At 44.8% G+C, this 21,398-nt stretch overlaps 1 pseudogene; it reads right to left on the bottom strand.

Annotated features, from left to right (window-relative positions):
• Nucleotides 1–1,100: 1,100 nt before the first annotated feature.
• LOC120061363 lies at nucleotides 1,101–21,376 on the bottom strand (annotated as a pseudogene).
• Between the last annotated feature and the right edge of the window lie 22 nt (nucleotides 21,377–21,398).

Raw genomic sequence — 21,398 nt, 5'->3', positions numbered from 1 at the left:
GCCACCATGCATGAAATGCTGGAGTATGAATCTGCAGGTAGCTAAAGCTAACCAAATAGATTCAATGTTAGTTAGCGAGCTAACATTAGGCTATAACTAGCATTGCAATGGCTTTCTAGTTTATTAATTACATTTGGATGGTGTATCAATACACCAAGTCACTACAAAGATAAAGGCGTCCTTCCAAACTCAGTTGCCGGAGAGGAAGGAAACCGCTCAGGGATTTCACCATGAGGCCAATGGTGACTTTAAAACAGTTACGGCAAGACCTGAAAATGACTGTCTAGCAAAGAATTTAGAAATAAATAAATGGGCAAATGTTGCACAATCCAGGTGTGGAAAGCTCATAGAGACTTACACAGAAAGACTCACAGGTATAATCACTGCCAAAGGTGCTTCTACAAAGTATTGACTCAGGGGTGTGAATACTTATGTAAATTAGATATTTCTGTATTTCATTTTCAATTAATTTGCAAACATTTCTTAAAACATTTTCACTTTGTCATTATTTTGAAATCAGGCTGTAACACAACAAAATGTGGAATAAGTCAAGAGGTATGAATACTTTCTGAAGACACTATGTACTCCAGATACAGAGGCCAGCCTTTACACCGTCTCTGAACCACTCTCTCCTCTTTCCATCATTACTGTAACATGGCTGACACAACATTTTTATTTTGTGCAAGCATTTATTCACCTATCATGGAAAAATATAGTCATCGTTACTTTCAACTCGAAAAGGAGAACAGTGTAGCCACTTTTTTAACCACTCTATCTCTGTTCTCATCCTCTAGCTACTGCTGCAAAGGTCAGGGCTGCGGTCAGTACGTTTTTACATTCTGGAACGTTCAATTGAACAGAAACAGTGCTGTACTGAACAACCAGTTTAAAAATGGGGAGGGGTTGTGGGTTTGGGAACGCTGTCAGCATGACCATTGTCCTTTAAATACGTCACTCATTGCTTCAAGCCACACCTTGCCACACCCACCAGACGTAGCACAAAGTCTGTTCAAGAACATACAAGAACGTTTTGGGGAAACGTGTTATTCTGTACAAACCGCTCCACAACGTAGCAAACGTTCAAGTGAACTGAACGCACCTCAAGACTGAACCATCTTCTTGTGGGGGTCAAAAACGTATCTCTTGAATCGGAGGCTGATGTTGATTGGCTGAGTGTCCATCTTGGCATCTTCCTCTTTGGCTAGTTCCCCCTTAGCCCCACCCTTTCCTTTCTTCTTGGAGGTGGAGGAGAGTAGCTGCTTAGTCTCTAGACTGAGACCCTCCGAAGAGAAGAAAGAGGGAATGGGGAAGAGAGAGGGAGAGATAAAGAGAAATCATATCAGCATTAGAATTGCTGGTAGTTTATACAAGTCACATAGGTATTTAACAAATACAAAAAAATACAGTTTAAATGATCAAAATTAAACAAAGGATTGGACAGAGGTAGAGAGAAAATATAGAAGAGCGAGTGTGCTGAAATAGCAGTGGGCTGGATTCGTACCCATGTTATAGCGTTACATGTGATCTGGAGGCAATGGCTTAGACCACTAGACCACCCTAGACCACACCACTAGACCTGTTCTGACTGCTCTCCAGTGGTGAATCAGGGTCAACGGTATATATCTGCTCTTTAGAGTGTTGATGACAGAGATGGAGGAGATGAGAGAGAGAGAACAGAAACACTACATGACCATAAGTATGTGGACACCTGCTTGTTGAACATCTCATTCCAAAATCATGGGCATTAATATTGAGTTGGTCCCCCCTTTGCTGCTATAACAGCCTCCACTTATCTGGGAAGGCTTTCCACTAGATGTTGGAACATTGCTGCGGGGACTTGCTTCCATTCAGCCACAAGAGCAGTTGAGGCTCTGTGCAGGCCAGTCAGTTCTTCCACACCGATCTCGACAAACCATTTCTGTATGGACCTCACTTTGTGCACGGTGGCATTGCCATGATGATACAGGAAAGGGCCTTCCCCCAAACTGTTGCTACAAAAAGTTGGAAGCACAGAATTGTCAAGAATATCATTGTATGCTGAAATGTAAAGATTTCCCTTCAATGGAACTAAGGGGCCTAGCCTAAACCATGAAAAACAGCCCCAGACCATTAATCCTCCTCAACCAAACTTTACAGTTGGCACAATGCATTTGGGCAGGTAGCGTTCTTTTACAGCACTCTTGCAGCAATCGGCAGTCCCGTTCTGTGAGCTTGTGTGGCCTACCACTTCGCGGCTGAGCTGGTGTTGCTCCTAGACGTTTCCACTTCACAATAACAGCACTTCAACTATTACAGTTGACCGGGGCAGCTCCAGCAGGGCAGAAATTTGACAAACTGACTTGTTGGAAAGGTGGCATCCTATGACGGTGCCATGCTGAAAGTCACTGAGCTCTTCAGTGAGGCCCTTCTACTGCCAATGTTTGTCTATGGAGATTGCATGGCTGTGTGCTCCATTTTATACACCTGTCAGCAATGGGTGTGGCTGAAATAGCCGAATCCATTCATTTGAATGGATGTCCACATAATTTGTATATATAGTGTAGATCTGTTGTGCTGGTCTTGTTTCACGGTTCCTATAGTTGTAGAAGAAACGTGTCTCTGTCAGGGTTCTCTGTGGCGGTCCTGTCCTGGCTGACATTTACATTGGTGTCTGACAGTCGTCAGGCAGTTGTGGGCGTGCCGTGGATTCCTCTGTGGCATCTATTCCTGTGTGTGTGTGTGTGTGTGTGTGTGTGTGTGTGTGTGTGTGTGTGTGTGTGTGTGTGTGTGTGTGTGTGTGTGTGTGTGTGTGTGTGTGTGTGTGTGTGTGTGTGTGTGTGTGTGTGTGTGTGTGTGTGTGTGTTTGTTTTTCTGCTCACGTGTAGCCGAGAAATGTTCCCTGAGCAAACCTCTGCATCGGCTGACCTCGCCTACCCGCGTCACACGGCGCCACCGAGGAGATTGTTATGGTTATGCCAGCATGAGGGTTGTTAGAATTACGGGGATGGATATCTCCGATCTATTCGCTTGGCCTTACCCCACTTCTCTCTCTCGCTTTCTCTCATTCATTCACTTACTCACACAAACACTCACGCAAACAATCACACAAAGGGAAGCACTTAGATAAATAGCAGTAAATACAAACTAGAATGAATCATGTGATAGTGTCCAATAAAACGGTCAAATCTAGTTCAATGTTTGAGTAAAATACAACTAATTTGCAAACACGCACACACAGTGAATTACCCTCCTGAAGCCACCTTCACACATGTATAACAAGCTGTGGTATTGATTTAAACCACATAATGAAAACATTTGTTCTATCCAAGCGGACATCACGTACACAAACCACACTACTCCCCTATCTTTCTCTGCTCCTTTCCCTCCATCTATCCCTCCATCTCTCTCTGGAGAGACAGAATAACTGTCTGGTGCCAGGCTGGTGGCCTTTAGGGGCTTGCAGGGGATGAGTTTGGGGTCAGGTCCAGGGGAGGGTGGATAGCGGGGGGGATTGGACAGTAGTGCCTGTGTGAGAGGGGGGAGGTTGTGGAGAGGCCTGGAGGGCCTTCAAAGAAGCCCTTCAAATCTAACTAGCCCTCCTCTTTCCATTTCTCCCTCTCTCCGTGGCTTTCTCTGTCTTTAATCATGTGCCATGAAGAGGTTTGAGGGGAGAAGAAAAGAACAACAACGAGAGAAAGGGAGCACACACACACAACACAAACACACCTGGGGTAGCTAGAGGTCAAAGGATCACACAGCACCGTCATACTATGAGTGTGTATGAGCAATGAGCATACTGAATGTCTTAAGTGACTAGCCAAGTATGTCAGTGTGTATGTAAGAGCATGTGTGTGAGTGTGTACGTGAATGTGAATGTGAGTGAGTTGAGAGGATATAGGTAGGCTTCTCTTTCTAAATGTTTTTGGTTTCTCTTCCTGCCCGGCCCAGTGTGGAGCCTAGCTGTGGGTCGGAGGGGAGCGGAGAGACACAAGGTAAAATAAACAGGGAGCAGACTTCCCTCGGACCCAGAGCTACCCCCAGAGGAAACCTGGGAATGCTGGAGTGGGATTCCCAGCCCACCACTCCAACCACATCCTGATCCTGATAACGAATGTACTGCGAGCACGGGAACCACAGAGAGATGCAGGACAAAAAGAGAAGGGAACCACAGAGAGATGCAGGACAAAAAGAGAAGGGAACCACAGAGAGATGCAGGACAAAAAGAGAAGGGAACCACAGAGAGATGCAGGACAAAAAGAGAAGGGAACCACAGAGAGATGCAGGACAAAAAGAGAAGGGAACCACAGAGAGATGCAGGACAAAAAGAGAAGGGAACCACAGAGAGATGCAGGACAAAAAGACAAGGGAACCACAGAGAGATGCAGGACAAAAAGAGAAGGGAACCACAGAGAGATGCAGGACAAAAAGAGAAGGGAACCACAGAGAGATGCAGGACAAAAAGAGAAGGGAACCACAGAGAGATGCAGGACAAAAAGAGAAGGGAACCACAGAGAGATGCAGGACAAAAAGAGAAGGGAACCACAGAGAGATGCAGGACACAAAGAGAAGGGAACCACAGAGAGATGCAGGACAAAAAGAGAAGGGAACCACAGAGAGATGCAGGACAAAAAGAGAAGGGAACCACAGAGAGATGCAGGACAAAAAGAGAAGGGAACCACAGAGAGATGCAGGACAAAAAGAGAAGGGAACCACAGAGAGATGCAGGACAAAAAGAGAAGGGAACCACAGAGAGATGCAGGACAAAAAGAGAAGGCCCCTTTCATGCTTTGGTTGTACTATAAGTGTAATTGCATAATTCTGACTAATAAACAGATGGAATATGCATTGGCAACAAACGCAGTAAGAAACTCAAACGATACAGTCCTTATCTTGACTGTTAATGGAGCTTATGAAGGAGAGACACCACAGTAGATCACCTGCTGTCAACGAACAGTGGCAAATCAACATGTAGAATCGCCTGGAAATTAATAGAAAATGATGGGTGGTATCGGATGGTCAGATGTGATAGGACGCCCATCCACTGCAATATCTGATGGGAAAATGTGATAGGACACCCATCCACTGCAATATCTGATGGGAAAATGTGATAGGACGCCCATCCACTGCAATATCTGATGGTAAAATGTGATAGGACGCCCATCCACTGCAATATCTGATGGTAAAATGTGATAGGACGCCCATCCACTGCAATATCTGATGGTAAAATGTGATAGGACGCCCATCCACTGCAATATCTGATGGTAAAATGTGATAGGACGCCCATGGGTCCGCTGATTTTAACCAATCATCGGCGCGGTCCTTTTCTTCCTAAACAGATTCATTCACCACCTCCACCTTTACCTCCAGCCCCACCACTACTTACCTGTCACCCAGATCGTAAACTTGCCGCTTTTTCCGAAGCCGCCCTCGAGGATCCTTGCCTCGCCGATTGAGAGTGACCTTTAACCCCAAAAACAACTGCAGGTTGGTCTACTTCTTAAACAGGTTTCGCCCAATCACAGTGTAGTCATCTGTTACCTGACCAAATCAAATCAGATATTATTGGTCACATTCACGTGTTTGGCAGATGTTATTGGTCACATTCACGTGTTTGGTAGATGTTATTGGTCACATTCACGTGTTTGGTAGATGTTATTGGTCACATTCACGTGTTTGGCAGATGTTATTGGTCACATTCACGTGTTTGGCAGATGTTATTGGTCACATTCACGTGTTTGGTAGATGTTATTGGTCACATTCACGTGTTTGGCAGATGTTATTGGTCACATTCACGTGTTTGGTAGATGTTATTGGTCACATTCACATGTTTGGCAGATGTTATTGGTCACATTCATGTGTTTGGCAGATGTTATTGGTCACATTCACGTGTTTGGCAGATGTTATTGGTCACATTCACGTGTTTGGTAGATGTTATTGGTCACATTCACGTGTTTGGCAGATGTTATTGGTCACATTTACGTGTTTGGCAGATGTTATTGGTCACATTCACGTGTTTGGTAGATGTTATTGGTCACATTCACATGTTTGGCAGATGTTACTGAGGGTGCAGTGAAATTATTGTGTTTCTAGCTCCAACAGTAAATTAATATCTAACAATTCACAACAATACACACAATACACACAATACACACAATACACACAAACCTAAAAGTAAAAGAACGGAATTAAGGAATATATAAATATTAGAGATGAGTAAAGAGACATGAGGGGCACCAATGACAGATACAAAGTAATCATATAAGAAAATATCAAATATAATTATTGTAATGTAATAAGCTTAAATAATATTATTATTCAACGAACAGCTTCCAGTTAATGATAAAAGCAAATAACACACGTGGAAAATATCCTAAAACTATCCAGCATATCCTTTAATTATTTATTGAGTCTGACAGTATAAACTTCCTCCAGCACAGAGAGGTCAGTGTGTGTTTGTTTTCTATGTTCCTCTCTTTGATTTAACAGACATTGGTGCATGACCTCGTGTTACCATGCTGCCACTCTGTCGCCATAGTGGGGGGTGGCTGACCCCACCATGACACTGTTCTGTACCCCGTCCCAACCCAACGAGCCACATTGCCCTAGGCCTGCCACCAGCTTGTCTGTATCTCCTCTTTCATTCCTCTACACATTCTTCTTCTGTTTGTTGTTTGTATTTTTTCCCCATCACTGAGACTCTCTCAACCGTCACTGATCCGATAAAGGGAGGGCACCGCTCTGTCTCTCTCTACTTCTCCCCCTCACTCTTTCCTGAACCCTCCCCCCTTTGCTCCCTTTCTCTCTCTCTGACGTTGGGTTCTGACTGAAGCGTGACCACAGATAAGCTACAGTTGGTACACATGTCAGACAACACTGTGACAAAGGCATGACTTAAAGACACAGTCATATCTCAAACATTCCAACATCTCAGGTATGTGTCCTCTTAGAAGACAAAAAACAAACAGCACTTCCTCATTATGTGAGGGGAACCCACACACACCCACATGAACAGAGTCTGACCTCACAGGGAGAGGGTCAAGGACTGCTGTGTAACTGTGGGGTTGGCTGTCGACAGCCTGAGGTGCTAACAGCAGTAAAACTTGTCCACACACTTGACCTCTGACCTGTTAGCGACCCTGACTGAGGGCGTGTACACACAGACACACTGCTGGCTGCTGCTGGGTGGCAGACAACACTCAAACAGACAGAGACAGACAGGAGCAACGAGAGGCAGATAAGACTCTTATGAGCCAAAAGAGGAAAAACAAACTGAGGAACATAGAAATATATTACAAGAGTGAGATGGAGCCAGGGAGAAAGAGGCTGAAGGTGAGAGACAAAAAACATGACGGATCGAGTACACAAAGAGAGAGAAAGAAAAAAAAGAGCAGAGAGAGAGAGAGCAGAGAGAGAGTGCAGAGAGAGCAGAGAGAGAGCAGAGAGAGAGAGAAGAGAGAGAGAGCAGAGAGAGAGAACAGAGAGAGAGAGAGAGCAGAGAGAGAGTGCAGAGAGAGCGCAGAGAGAGAGAGAGAGCAGAGAGAGCAGAGAGAGAGAGTAGAGAGAGAACAGAGAGAGAGCAGAGAGAGAGCAGAGAGAGAGCAGAGAGAGAGCAGAGAGAGAGCAGAGAGAGCAGAGAGAGAGAGAGAGAGCAGAGAGAGAGAGCAGAGAGAAAGCAGAGAGAGAGAGCAGAGAGAGAGCAGAGAGAGCAGAGAGAGCAGAGAGAGAGAGCAGAAAGAGAGAACAGAGAGAGAGCAGAGAGAGAGAGAGCAGAGAGAGAGAACAGAGAGAGAGAGAACAGAAAGAGAGAGAGAGCAGAGAGAGCGAGAGAGCAGAGGCTAGAGTGCGGGTCGGGAGGAATGCAGAGAGTCATGTGGGTATATTTCTGTGCCACTCAGGTGTGTCCAAACAGCACCAGTCTGTCTGGCTGCTGCCTCTGGCATCAGGGGACCACACGCCTGTGTCACAGCCCAGCACAGGTCAAGGCCCTGCATACCTCTCCACGCTGCCCTCCCGCACCGCCCCAGGGACTCTGTATGTGTACGCACAATGGGAGCTCAGTCCCTGCAACACGCTCCAGCACCACCAGCAATGAAAAATCCAAACAAAGACTAGAGAGAGAGAGAAAGAGGGAGAAGAGGGGTGAGAGAGAGGGCAAAGGACAGAGGCAAAGGACAGAGATCCATGAAGGGTGATGGGAGGGCAGGGTGTCAGAGAGAGGCGAGCAGGGCGTCCACTCACCCTCTCCACCGCTCCCTCCTTGCGTTTGGTCTTGTAGATGCGTAGTCTGGGTAGTGTAGTCTCAGAATAGCTCTTCTCCTCAAAGCCCTCCAGCAGACGCCCCTGGAACGCCAGCCGGCACGCGTTGGCGTGGATGTCCGTGTCCAGCTTGGAGCCAATCACCAGGCAGAGAGGGGGACACGTGACCGGACGCTCAAACTCCAGCAGCGCCCACTGCTCCGGATCTGGCCTAGCCCCTCCGGCCTACCGCTGACCAATCACATACTCGTCCTGGTGGAAGTACTCCCGGTCAAAGGAGAAGGGTGTGCTCAGGGGGCTGGGTTCTGGCTGAGGGGAGTGGGGATCAGAGGGGAGTGGCTGGGGGTCTGTGTTGGGGGTCTGGGGGGGTCTCCCCAGGGGGCAGACCGAAGAAGGTGACCCTGGCCATGACGGTCTCGTGGCCCACGGTGATATGGAACTTGGCACGGGTGGCCAATCGTTAGCCAATCTTTCTGACGGAGATGAGGGCAGCGTGGAGGGTGTGTAGGGAACCAGGGGTACACACCACCCCCCGTTCTAGCAATTTGGGGTCAAACTGGGTCACACACACTCATGCGGTCACCCTGCATGGCCCCACACACCGGCTGCCGGAACATCTGACTCAACTTCACTTTCTTGGTCACCTAGGGGTTAAAAGACAAACACAGAGAGACATTCAAACTAACCTACTCGTTTGCTTGTGCAAGGTTAGTTATGCAATTGACAAATTACGAGGTATTACCATGTACAATATACAACAGAACAGGGAAAGGGGGATACCTAGTCAGTTGTACAACTGAATGCATTCAACTGAAATGCATCTTCCGCATTTAACCCAACCCCTCTGAATCAGAGAGGTGCTGGGGGCTGCCTTAATCGACGTCCACATCATCGGTACCCGGGGAGCAATTGTCGTTGGGGGTTAACTGCCTTGCTCAAGAGCAGAGCGGCAGATTTTTACCTTGTCGGCTCAGGGATTTGACCCAGCAACCATTCGGTTACAGGGACAATTATCCTACCCATCACTGAGTGTTGTTTTTGTTGTGTGTCCATTGTTGTGTTGTGACGGAGAGTATGGTCGTTGTGGCCTAACCACCATTCTTCTCTGAGACTGAATGCTGAGACAAAAGCCAGTTTTCTTCAGGCTTTTGCTGCCACCTGATGGAGGATGTTATAATGACACCAGTTGATAGTAAGGTTGAATACAATAAGCTGGTGTTTAGACTAGGCTGGCCTACAAACAAATGTGAGTGACTGCATCTGGTCTAAATTAGTCAGCTCCTGTACTGTCAACCCCCACCCCTCTTCTCCAGTCTCCCCATCCTGCCCTTTCCAAAACACACACACATCCTCCACCCCCACACTACCATCCCTCTTTCCCCTCCCTCCTCTTCCAGTCAACTTATGAACTCTGTAGATTCTACTCCAGCCTTGTGCTGTCCAGGTCATCTGAATCAGGGTTATTCTACTGCAACAACCATTCTCCACCTTTCTGGAAGCAGGAACTAAGAGCATGCCATGGAACTAATTCAACTGACTAACGCACTATAATAAATCAGCAATATCACAAATAATTGTTGCTGGTCAATAGACTTAGCGGGTTGAGAACCACTGACCAGGACTTCTTTCAGTGGTCATGCAAATCAACGTTCTGTGGTCAGTGACTGTAGCTCGAGCGCTGGGATCTCCACGGTGTCGTTGACAGCTAGCGGCCCCTGTAGGATGGTTCCGGTCATGACCGTGCCCTGACCGCGGATGGAGAAGCAGTGGTCCACCGCCATCAGCAGGGCTCCCCCCGGGTCTCTGTGAGGGAGGTACGTCTGGCTCTTCAACAGCTCGGGGAGACGTGCATACAGAGCAAAGTCAAAACTGCTGTCATAACATTGTACGGTCATCGTAGGCATGAGTGTGATTCACACACACACACACACACACACACACACACACACACATACACACATACACATACACACAGACTAGAGGGCCAGTCCTAATCAGAAGCATATCTTAGTGTTGAGTCTGTGTATCCTGTGGTTTCATAAAGACTTCCTGACAGTGGCTCTTGTGTTTTAATCATAGGGCAGAACCCCCTGACCTATGACAGTGTCTGTCATATGCCTCTTTGTTCTATGGTATCTACCTTTTACTGTATCGTTTCAATTAAAGGATACTGTAGGTGTCATTGAAGCGGTCTTCACACCAGTAAGAGAAGTGGCGTCGAACGTTCAGGCTGCTGCACAGACACTATGGAAGCTATAGTCTAGAGCACCCGGTTCAAATGTGTTTGAGAGCACTTAACTCTCTAAATGGTTAAACCAGTGAGAAATATATGGTGATTATTGTAAAAATCTGTGAGTTAACTAACTATAACCCTAAATTAAAATATTGCATTTTTATGCCACATTTAATTAATTTACATTACGCTACTTTCCATGATGTGGACAGTATGTGTTACTACATTACACAAGCTCACGTTTTGACCACAGGGCAATTTCAAGTTAACCGAATTACTCTGAGACTGATTTTTCGCTTCAAAATGTATATCAAACCCAAACCATTGATTTCAAAGTTTAACAAACCATGCAGCTCTATGCAGAAGGACTACTTTAACAATTTCCACAGAAAACTGTACAAAAACACATCTACTGGAAAAACTGTGCAGATGCAAAGTTTGGTTACAGAAATACGGTCAAACCTAAGTTTTATTCTGTTACCAAACTTTGCATCAGCACAGATCTTCTTGTAAATGTGTTTGGTACAATTTTCAGTAATTCCATTACCATGGAATTTCCCTACATCAAATTGGGGGGAATTACACATCCTTTTTACCTCAGATTGGTGATGTTAGTATAAAAGTTTATAGTCAGCATGATGGCACGAGATCATTTGCTTAAAACAGATCAATCTCTTTGGTTTTGTCCTGTGATTGAGACATACGCACTGTGGGTCACAGGAGTTAGAGCTGTGCTCTCATTTTCGAACCCAAACAGCATGGAGAATTTAGGGTGGTCTCTCTATAAAAGTTGCTAGCCTCACACCAGATTCAAACTATCACTGAAATAACAGCCAAACTTTATCCGTGTTGATATCATATGCAGGGGCGTGATTCGTGTAAGTTAAATAACAAAGCAATATGTAGACCGCTGTCTTTAGCAAATTAACTTCTAACCAGTGATATAAAAAAAATAATCCTCAGACTCAGTGTGGCCTTTGAATAGTGTTAGTTCAAACAGCGCCTACCACCCAAACGTTTGCCTCGCTTTATTGATTTCAATGTGATATTGGTATGAGTGATTAAAGGGATACTTCGGGCTATTGACAATTCATCTACTTCATAAAAAAATTTACTGGAAATCTATAGGTAGTATCTACTAGCATGCTATCCAGCAGTTCACCTGACTCTAGGGAAGTACATAACGGACCTCATTGACAAAATCCCGAAGTAGCCCTTTAACAAAATAGTGCTGCGTTTACCTTTCCGCATTGGCGATCCACTTGAAACAAAATGCAACAATCGAAAACGTAGCTGGATGTTTTTTTACAAGTTGTCCTCTAACCAGTGATACAGTAGACATACTATTCCCAGATTCAGTGGGGGTTTTCAGTATTGTTCGAACAGGACGTGCAACCTGACTCCCCCCTCTCGTTCTATTGATTTCAACGTGATATCGATTATGAGTGATTGGCAAATAAGTGCTGCGTTTCTCTTTCCGTTTTGGTGAGCCCCAAATCAAAATGCATCACTCCAAAATGTAGCAGGCTGTCTTCAACAGCTTGTCCTCTAACCAGTGATGTAAACAATATTTACAGTTCCTGTGTGTTTTTTGTTGTGCATACAACCTGATTCCCCCCAAATCAATACGAGTGATTTATTGCCACTTGTCAAACCAAAAAGGTTTTTGGTGCATATGCAGTTCATAAGGTGCTCGTAAAAAATTATAATACAAGTAATATATTACTATTGGGCACATGTAGAGTTGAAGTCGGAAGTTTACATACACCTTAGCCAAATACATTTAAACTCAGTTTTTCACAATTCCTGACATTTAATCCTCTTAAAAATTCCCTGTCTTAGATCAGTTAAGACCACCACTATTTTAAGAATGTGAAATGTCAGAATAATAGTAGCGAGAATTATTTATTTTAGCTTTTATTTTTTTCATCACATTCCCAGTGGGTCAGAAGTTTACATACACTCAATTAGAATTTGGACGCATTGCCTTTAAATTGTTTTACTTGGGTCAAACGTTTCGGGTAGCCTTCCACAAGCTTCCCACAATAAGTTGGGTGAATTTTGTCCCATTCCTCCTGACAGGGATGGTGTAACTGAGTCAGGTTTGTAGGCCTCTTTGCTCGCACACGCCTTTTCAGTTCTGCCCACAAATTTTCTGTAGGATTGAGGTCAGGGCTTTGTGATGGTCACTCCAATACCTTGACTTTGTTGTCCTTAATCCGTTTTGCCACAACTTTGGAAGTATGCTTGGGGTCATTGTCCATTTGGAAGACCCATTTGTGACCAAGATTTAACTTTCTGACTGATGTCTTGAGATGTTGCTTCAGTATATCCACATAATTTTCCTGCCTCATGATGCCATCTATTTTGTGAAGTGCACCAGTCCCTCTTGCAGCAAAACACCCCCACAACATGATGCTGCTACCCCCGTGCTTCACGGTTGGGATGGTGTTCTTCGGCTTGCAAGTCTCCCCCGTTTTCCTCCAAACATAACGATGGTCATTATGGCCAAACAGCTCTATTTTTGTTTCATCAGACCAGAGGACATTTCTCCAAAAAGTACGATCTTGTCCCCATGTGCAGTTGCAAACCGTAGTCTGATTTTTTTATGGCTGTTTTGGAGCAGTGGCTTCTTCTTTGCTGAGCGGCCTTTCAGGTTATGTCGATATAGGACTCGTTTTACTGTGGATATAGATACTTTTGTACCTGTTTCCTCCAGCATCTTCACAATGCACTGCACTGAGTTTGACAGTAGGCCTTGAAAAACATCCACAGGTACACCTCCAATTGACTCAAATTATGTCAATTAGCCTATCAGAAGCTTCTAAAGCCATGACATCATTTTATGGAATTTTCCAAGCTGTTTAAAGGCACAGTCAACTTAGTGTATGTAAACTTCTGACCCACTGGAATTGGGATACCTTTAATTATAAGTGAAATAATCTGTCTGTAAACAATTGTTGGAAAAATTACTTGTGTCATGCACAAAGTAGATGTCCTAACCGACTTGCCAAAACTATAGTTTGTTAACAAGAAATTTTAAAAATTAGTTTTAAGGACTCCAACATAAGTGTATGTAAACTTCCGACTTCAACTGTATATGTAGGTAGTACATTTTATGCTTAGGTTTTGAATATCACAAATAGTTTTTGTATCTATTGATTTGGACACTTCAAAACTGTGTTTTGACATTGGCATATTTATGAAAAGTTCTTGTCAACAGGAATCAGCGATAGCATAATTTTGTATGTTTTAGGAATACAAAATGTTTGCTTTCAACATTAATTTCCAACAACATTATATTTAACCAGGTACAAACTGCTGAATGACTCCAAAAACGTGCTGTGATTCATTTATCTTGATGATATACCAGAGATCGGGAAAACGCGTTTGTCCTGTCTAGTTAGAATATTAACCCATACCGCTAATAGTGCAGGCACATCCTGGGGCACCAGTGTGTTCAGGGTCTTTACCTCCATTAGGTCAGGCACTCCCTGGGGTTCTTCTGTTTCAGGGGCCTCAGGACCCCCAGGCTTCGCTGCCACGGCAATCACAGGACAGTCTTTAAATCTTGCCAACAGGGGATGAAACAAGGGTTAGAATGACTGTGTGTGTGTGTGTGTGTGTGTGTGTGTGTGTGTGTGTGTGTGTGTGTGTGTGTGTGTGTGTGTGTGTGTGTGTGTGTGTGTGTGTGTGTGTGTGTGTGTGTGTGTGTGTGTTACCTGGTGTTCTCCAGGGTCTTGTGCAGTCTCTTGGTCATCTTGTCGATGGCGGTCTGTCTCTTGTTGTGCTGCAGCAGGTCAGTCTTGTTGAGAATGACCACCATGCGGATTGCAGGTCAGCTCTCCTATCAGCAGACACTCTGCTGTCTGGGTCTGGACCCCCTTCACCACGTCTACCACCAGCATCATCAGGTCTATGATCTGAGCCCATGGAACACACACGCACAATTATACTTTCATTTATGCTATATGACTTGTCAATAATAAACACCGCAGTCCAAAACTACTGCAGTGAAATGATTGTGCACACTCAGCACTGCATGGTTACAGCTCCTCTACACAGGACTCCTGGAGGGCCATATAACCAAATTCATAAGTTGAGCAACCAATGGAGCAACAGGAACAGAAACAGACAACCAAGAATAACAACAGAACAAGAAGAGAGGGAAAGAGGGAGGGAGGGTACAAAGGGATGTAAAGAAGGGAGAAAGGCTAGAGGGCTGAAATTAGAGCCCCAGCTCGCTTGGTTGTCTTTACTCCCTCTTTTCTTCCCCTCACTTTGGCAGTCTTTCTTTCCTGTGCTCCCCTCTTTGCTCTGCCTCTCTTTGGCTCCCTTTCTTTCCTGTGCTCTCCCCATTGGGGATAGGAGGGGAAGCTTATTACATACCCCGTTCCCCACACCTTCCTTCCGCCCTAATCCACAGCATGTGCCATCCACAGGGACACACTGGCTTTATATAGCAAACTACCAGCCATATACACTGACTCAGGCTGCACTCCTGTGTGTGTGTGTATATTCGCCTTATCCTGCTTTCCTTCTACTGCGACTCCCCCTGTTCTCTTCTCCCACCAATGCCCAGTTTGCTCACCCTCACCTCTCAGGCCTGTCAAAGCAGTCTCCTCTTACAGGATACATATTGTCAACTCCTGATATTAATAGAAATAATAAAACAAAGTGGATCAACCCTACAAACACTCATTGGAGGGGGGGGGGGGGGGGATAGTAGCAAGAAAGAAGAGAGGGGAAATGAGTGAGCAGAGTTCAACTGAGCCGTAAGGATAAGGAAATCTCTCTCGTCCTCCTGGAGAGTTCTACCCATTCCTCCTCTCTCTCTCCTTGCAAAGCCACAGGATAGTGGAGGGGCCAGTCAGTCAGTGTGCGTTAACCATGTAATGGTTGCTTTGCATGGTTGATTCGAGAAATAAATTATACAGTACCAGTCAAAAGTTTGGACACACCTACTCATTCAAGGGTTTTTCTTTATTTGTACTATTTTTCTACATTGTAGAATAATAGTGAAGACATCAAACTTATGAAATAACAAATATGGAATCATGTAGTAACCAAAAAAGTGTTAAATCAAAATAGATTTTAGATTCTTCAAAGTAGCCACCCTATGCCTTGACGACAACTTTGCACACTTTTGGCATTCTCTCAACCAGCTTCATGATGAATGCTTTTCCAACAATCTTGAAGAAGTTCCCACATATGCTCAGCACTTGTTGGCTGCTTTTTCCTTCATTCTGCGGTCTAACTCACCCCAAACCATCTCAATTTGGTTGAGGTCAGGTGATTGTGGAGGCCAGGTCATCTGATGCAGCACTCCATCACTCTCCTTCTTGGTTCAATAGCCCTTGCACCGCCTGGAGGTGTGTTGGGTCATTGTCCTGTTGAAAAACAAATGATAGTCCCACTAAGCGCAAACCACATGGGATGGCGTAACGCTGCAGAATGCTGTGGTAGCCTTGAATTCTAAATAAATCAGTGTCACCAGAAAAGCACCCCCACACCTCCTCCACCTTGCTTCACGGTGGGCCCCACACATGCAGAGATCATCCGTTCACCTACTCTGCGTCTCACAAAGACATGGCGGTTGGAAACAAAAATCTCAAATTTGGACTCTACAGACCAAAGAACAGATTTCCACCGGTCTAATGTCCATTGCTCGTGTTTCTTGGCCCAAGCAAGTCTCTTTTTCTTATTGGTGTCCTTTAGTAGTGGTTTCTATGCAGCAATTCAACCATGAAGGCCTGATTCCCAGTCTCCTCTGAACAGTTGATGTTGAGATGTGTCTGTTCCTTGAACTCTGTGAAGCATTTATTTGGGCTGCAATCTGAGGTGCAGTTAACACTAATGAACTTATCCTCTGCAGCAGAGGTAACTCTGGGTCTTCCTTTCCTGTGGCGGTCCTCATCAAATCAAATCAAATTTTATTTGTCACACACATGGTTAGCAGATGTTAATGCGAGTGTAGCGAAATGCATGTGCTTCTAGTTCCGACAATACAGTAATATCCAACGAGTAATCTAACCTAACAATTTCACAACAACTACCTTATACACACAAGTGTAAAGGAATGAATAAGAATATGTACATAAAAAAAATATGAATGAGTGATGGTATGAGAGTCAGTTTCATCATAGCGCTTGATGGTTTTTGCGATTGCAATTGTCCGAGTTGACTGACCTTCATGGCTTAAATTAATGAGGACTTGACTTTTATCAAATAGTGCCATCTTCTGTATACCAGCCCTACCTTGTTACAACACAACTGATTGGCTCAAACTTATTAAGGAAAGAAAGTCCACAAATTAACTTTTTACAAGGCACATCTGTTAATTGAAATGCATTCCAGATGACTACCTCATGAAACTGGTTGAGAGAATGCCAAGAGTGTGCAAAGTTGTCATCAAGGCAAAGGGTGACTACTTTGAAGTCTCTAAAATATATTTTTATTTGTTTAAATCTTTTTGGGTTATTACATGATTCCATGTGTTATGTCATAGTTTTGATGTCTTCACTATTATTCTACAATGTATAAAATAGTACAAATCAAGAAAAACTCTTGTATGGGTGTTTGTGTAGTCTTTATTCTGCAGTCCTCATTCGCCCTCTGCTGGCTGGATCTAGAGTTGAACTCTGACAGAACTTCCATGAGTTCACAGACAATACAGTAAGCTCTACAGTATCGGAAGTTACCACCCTCAATCAATTATCCATGAACATGTTGTCCTTATCTGATAAAGTCATTGTATGTTGCCACTTGCCATTCCTGTACCTGACCGTCACACTTCAGGGCTAGAGTACCAGCTGTCAGACAGCTGACTGGCCCGTTTCATTTCCCAACCAAAAGCCATGGATTACAGGGAACATCCGCACTGAGCGAAAGCTTCCGCTTTCAACGAGTAGGAAACTAATATGGACATCTATAAGAAATCCCGCTATGACCCCCGACGAGCCATAAAAAAAGGCAAAGTGTCAATACAGGACTAAGATCGAATCCTACTACACCAGCTCTGTCACTCATCTGGTGTGTCGGGGCTTGCAAACTATGACGGATTAAAAAAAGAAACCTCGCTGTTCAACAACATAGTGCCCTCCAAGTTCATCACTAAGCTCAGGACCCTGGGACTGAACACCTTCCTCTGCAACGGGATGCTGGACTTCCTGACGGGCAACAGCTTGGCATCCGACCGCAAGGCGCTACAGAGGGTAGTTCGTACGGCCCAGTACATCACTAGGGCTGATCTCCCTGCCATCCAGGAACTCTATACAAGGCGGTGTCAGAGGAAGGTTCTACAACTTTTCAACGACTCCAGCCACCCAAGTCACAGACTGTTCTCTTTGCTACCGCACGGCAAGCGGTACTGATGCACCAACACTCGAACCAACACGACCCTGAACAGCTTCTACCCCCAAGCCATAAGACAACTAAATAATTAATCAAATAGCTACCCGGACTATCTGCATTGACCCTGCATTGACCCCCCTCTTTGCACTAATTATTTTGACTCATCACACACGCATCTGCTACTGTTTATTACTTATCCTATTGCCTAGTCACTTTACCCCTACACTGTACATACAGTGCATTCGGAAAGTATTCAGACCTCTTGACTTTTTCCACATTTTGTTACGTTAAAGCATTATTCTAAAATGGCTTAAATTGTTTTTGTCCCCCTCATCAATCTATACACAATACCCCATAATGATAAAGCAAAAACAGGTTTTTAGAAATGTTCAGACCCTTTACTCAGTACTTTGTTGAAGCACCTTTGGCAGCGATTACCGCCTCGAGTCTTCTTGGGTATGACGCTACAATCTTGGCACACCTGTATTTGGCAAGTTTCTCCCATTCTTCTCTGCGGATTCTCTCAAGCTCTGCCAGGTTGGATAGGGAGCGTCGCTGCACAGCTATTTTCATCTCCAGAGATGATCGATCGGGTTCAAGTCCAGGCTCTGGCTGGGCCACTCAAGGACATTCAGAGACTTGTCCCAAAGCCACTCCTGCATTGTCTTGGCTGTGTGCTTAGGGTCGTTGTCCTGTTGGAAGGTGAACCTTCACCTCAGTCTGTGGTCCAGAGCGCTCTGGGACAGGTTTTCAACAAGAATTTCTCTGTCCTTTGCTCCGTTCATCTTCCCTCAATCCTGACTAATCTCCCAGTCCCTGCAGCTGAAAAACATCCCCACAGTATGATGCTGCCACCACCAAGCTTCACCATAGGAGTGGTGCAATGTTTCCTCCAGACGTGATGCTTGGCATTCAGGCCAAAGAGTTCAATCTTGGTTTCATCACACCAGAGAATCTTGTTTCACATGGTCTGAGAGTCCTTTATGTACCTTTTTAAAACTCCAAGCGGGCTGTCATGTGCCTTTTACTGAGGAGTGGCTTCCGTCTGGCCAATCTACCATAAAGGCCTGATTGGTGAAGTGCTGCAGAGATGGTTGACCTTCTGGTAGGTTCTCCCATCTCCACAGAGGAACTCTGGAGCTCTGTCAGAGTGATGATCGTGTTCTTGGTCACCTCCCTGACCAAGGCTCTTTTCCCCCGATTGCTCAGTTTGGCTGGGCGGCCAGCTCTAGGAAGGGTCTTGGTGGTTCCAAACTTCTTCCATTTTAGAATGATGGAGGCCACTGTGTTCTTGGGGACCTTCAATGCTGCAGAACATTTTTTGCTACCCTTCCCCAGATCTGTGCCTCGACACAATCCTGTTCCGGAGCTCTTCGGACAATTCCTTCGACCCCATGGCTTGGTTTGTGCTCTGACATGCACTGTCAACTGTGGGACCTTATATAAACAGGTGTGTGCCTTTCCAAATCATGTCTAATCAATTTAATTTACCACAGAATGATCAAGGATGATCATTGGAAACAGGATTCACCTGAGCTAAATTTTGAGTCTCATAGCAAAGGGTCTGAAAACTTATGTAAATAAGGTATTTCTATTTTAAAAAATTGCAAAAAATGTAAATGTTTTCACTTTGTCATTATGGGGTATTGTTTGTAGATTGATGAAGAAAAAAACGATTTAATCAATTTTAGAACAAAGTTGTAACGTAACAAAATGTGGAATAAGTCAAGGGGTCTGAATACTTTCCGAATTCACTGTATCCACCTCAATTACCTCGTACCCTTGCATATTGACTTGGTACCAGTACCCCGTGTATATAGCCAAGTTATCGTTACTAATTGTGTATTTATTCTTCATGTTTATATATAAATCAAAGTACGTGGACACCCCTTCAACATAGTGGATTCGGCTATTTCAGCCACACCCATTGCTGACAGGTGTATAAAATCGAGCACACTGCCATGCAATCTCCATAGACAAACAATGGTAGTAGTATGGCCTTACTGAAAAGCTCAGTGACTTTCAACGTAAGAAGTCCTTGTGTCACTGTTTTTAATGGTTCGGGGCTAGGCCCCTTAGTTCCAGTGAAGGGAAATCTTAACACTACAGCATACAATGACATTCTAAACGAGTCTGTGCTGCCTTCCAACTTTGTGGCAAATGTTTGGGGAAGGCCCTTTCCTGTTTCAGCCTGACAATACCCCTGTGCAGAAATGGTTTGTCGAAATCGGTGTGGAAGAACTTGACTGGCCAAAACAGAGCCCTGACCTCAACCACATCTGACATCTTTGGGATGAATTGGAATGCCGACTGCGAGCCAGGCCTAATCGCCCAACACCAGTGCCCGACCTCACTAATGCTCTTGTGGCTGAATGGAAACAAGTCCACGCAGCAATGTTCCAACAACTAGTGGAAAGCCTTCCCAGATAAGTGGAGGCTGTTAAACCAGCAAAGGGGGGGGGGGGGGGGGGGGGGCAACTCTATATTAAAGTCCATTATTTTGGAATGCGATGTTCAACGAGGAGGTGTCCACATACTTTTGTCCATGTATTGTGTGTGTAATATATATATATATATATATATTAAGAAATGTACCCTGCATTGTTGGGATGGGCCAGTAAGTAAGCATTTCACTGTTAGTCTACACTTGTTTACAAAGCATGTGACAAATTTATTTCACTACATGTCATTAGTGTGAGTGATGGGATCTCCACTGTCACACAAGTTTCAACACCTGAGCATTTGCTGTCCTGCCACTGTTGTTAGGGAATAACGTTAGATGTATTTATGCAGTTAAAACAGTAACACGATCCTCATTCGCATCCTTTTCCTCCAATGAGGATGCGAATGAGGGACGCGTTTCCAGGATAGTCCACCAGGTGAACTGCAGGTTGTCGTAGCCCCGGCACCCGGACACCGCCCGCAGCTGCTCTGGGAGGTCCACGGTGAAGGAGGAGAAGCCTAGATCCAGGGTGATGCCTCTCTCGGGACTGCGGGTTCTTTTTAAAGGCAGCCGTGGACGCTGTGCTGCTGAGAGCCCTGGCAAGCGACGTCTTCCCGCTGTCGACATGCCCAAGTACCCCCACGTTGAAATTGAGGGTCTTCGAGTGATTGTTGCTCGAGTCTGCCATGACTGGTAGTTTTGGCTAACTAGCAATATGTTCCTGTCGCAACCAGTCTCAGCACGTAGCGTGGCTGGACCTTGAACTCTAGTTTACTTTCCGTAATTACACGTAACACAATTGACTACTTTTACGTTAAACTAACAGTCATTCATTAAACTTTTAATCTTACAATTCATTCATATTTTTATGAAATAACGTTAGCTGTCGAATTACACGAAACTTTCCTGTCAACTGTGTATCAATAAAAACAGTCATCTGGAAAATATGCCGGTTGGAGTAACATTTTAGTGCCTCTCGCAAGCATAGGCTACAAAATAAATGTGAGATGTGAAGAAATATCCGTCTATAACTTCGATAAAAGATTGTAGGCGATGGAATGCACATCGGACGGAACCAATCTCAAAGTCTGTACCATTTTCCGTAACGTCAAAGTGACGTAAACACAAGCAGAA

Source organism: Salvelinus namaycush, chromosome 2 (assembly GCF_016432855.1).
Source record: "Salvelinus namaycush isolate Seneca chromosome 2, SaNama_1.0, whole genome shotgun sequence".
NCBI classification, from domain to species: domain Eukaryota; kingdom Metazoa; phylum Chordata; class Actinopteri; order Salmoniformes; family Salmonidae; genus Salvelinus; species Salvelinus namaycush.
Note: the sequence above shows the minus strand (reverse complement) of the source record. Positions and strands in the feature narration are given on the sequence as shown.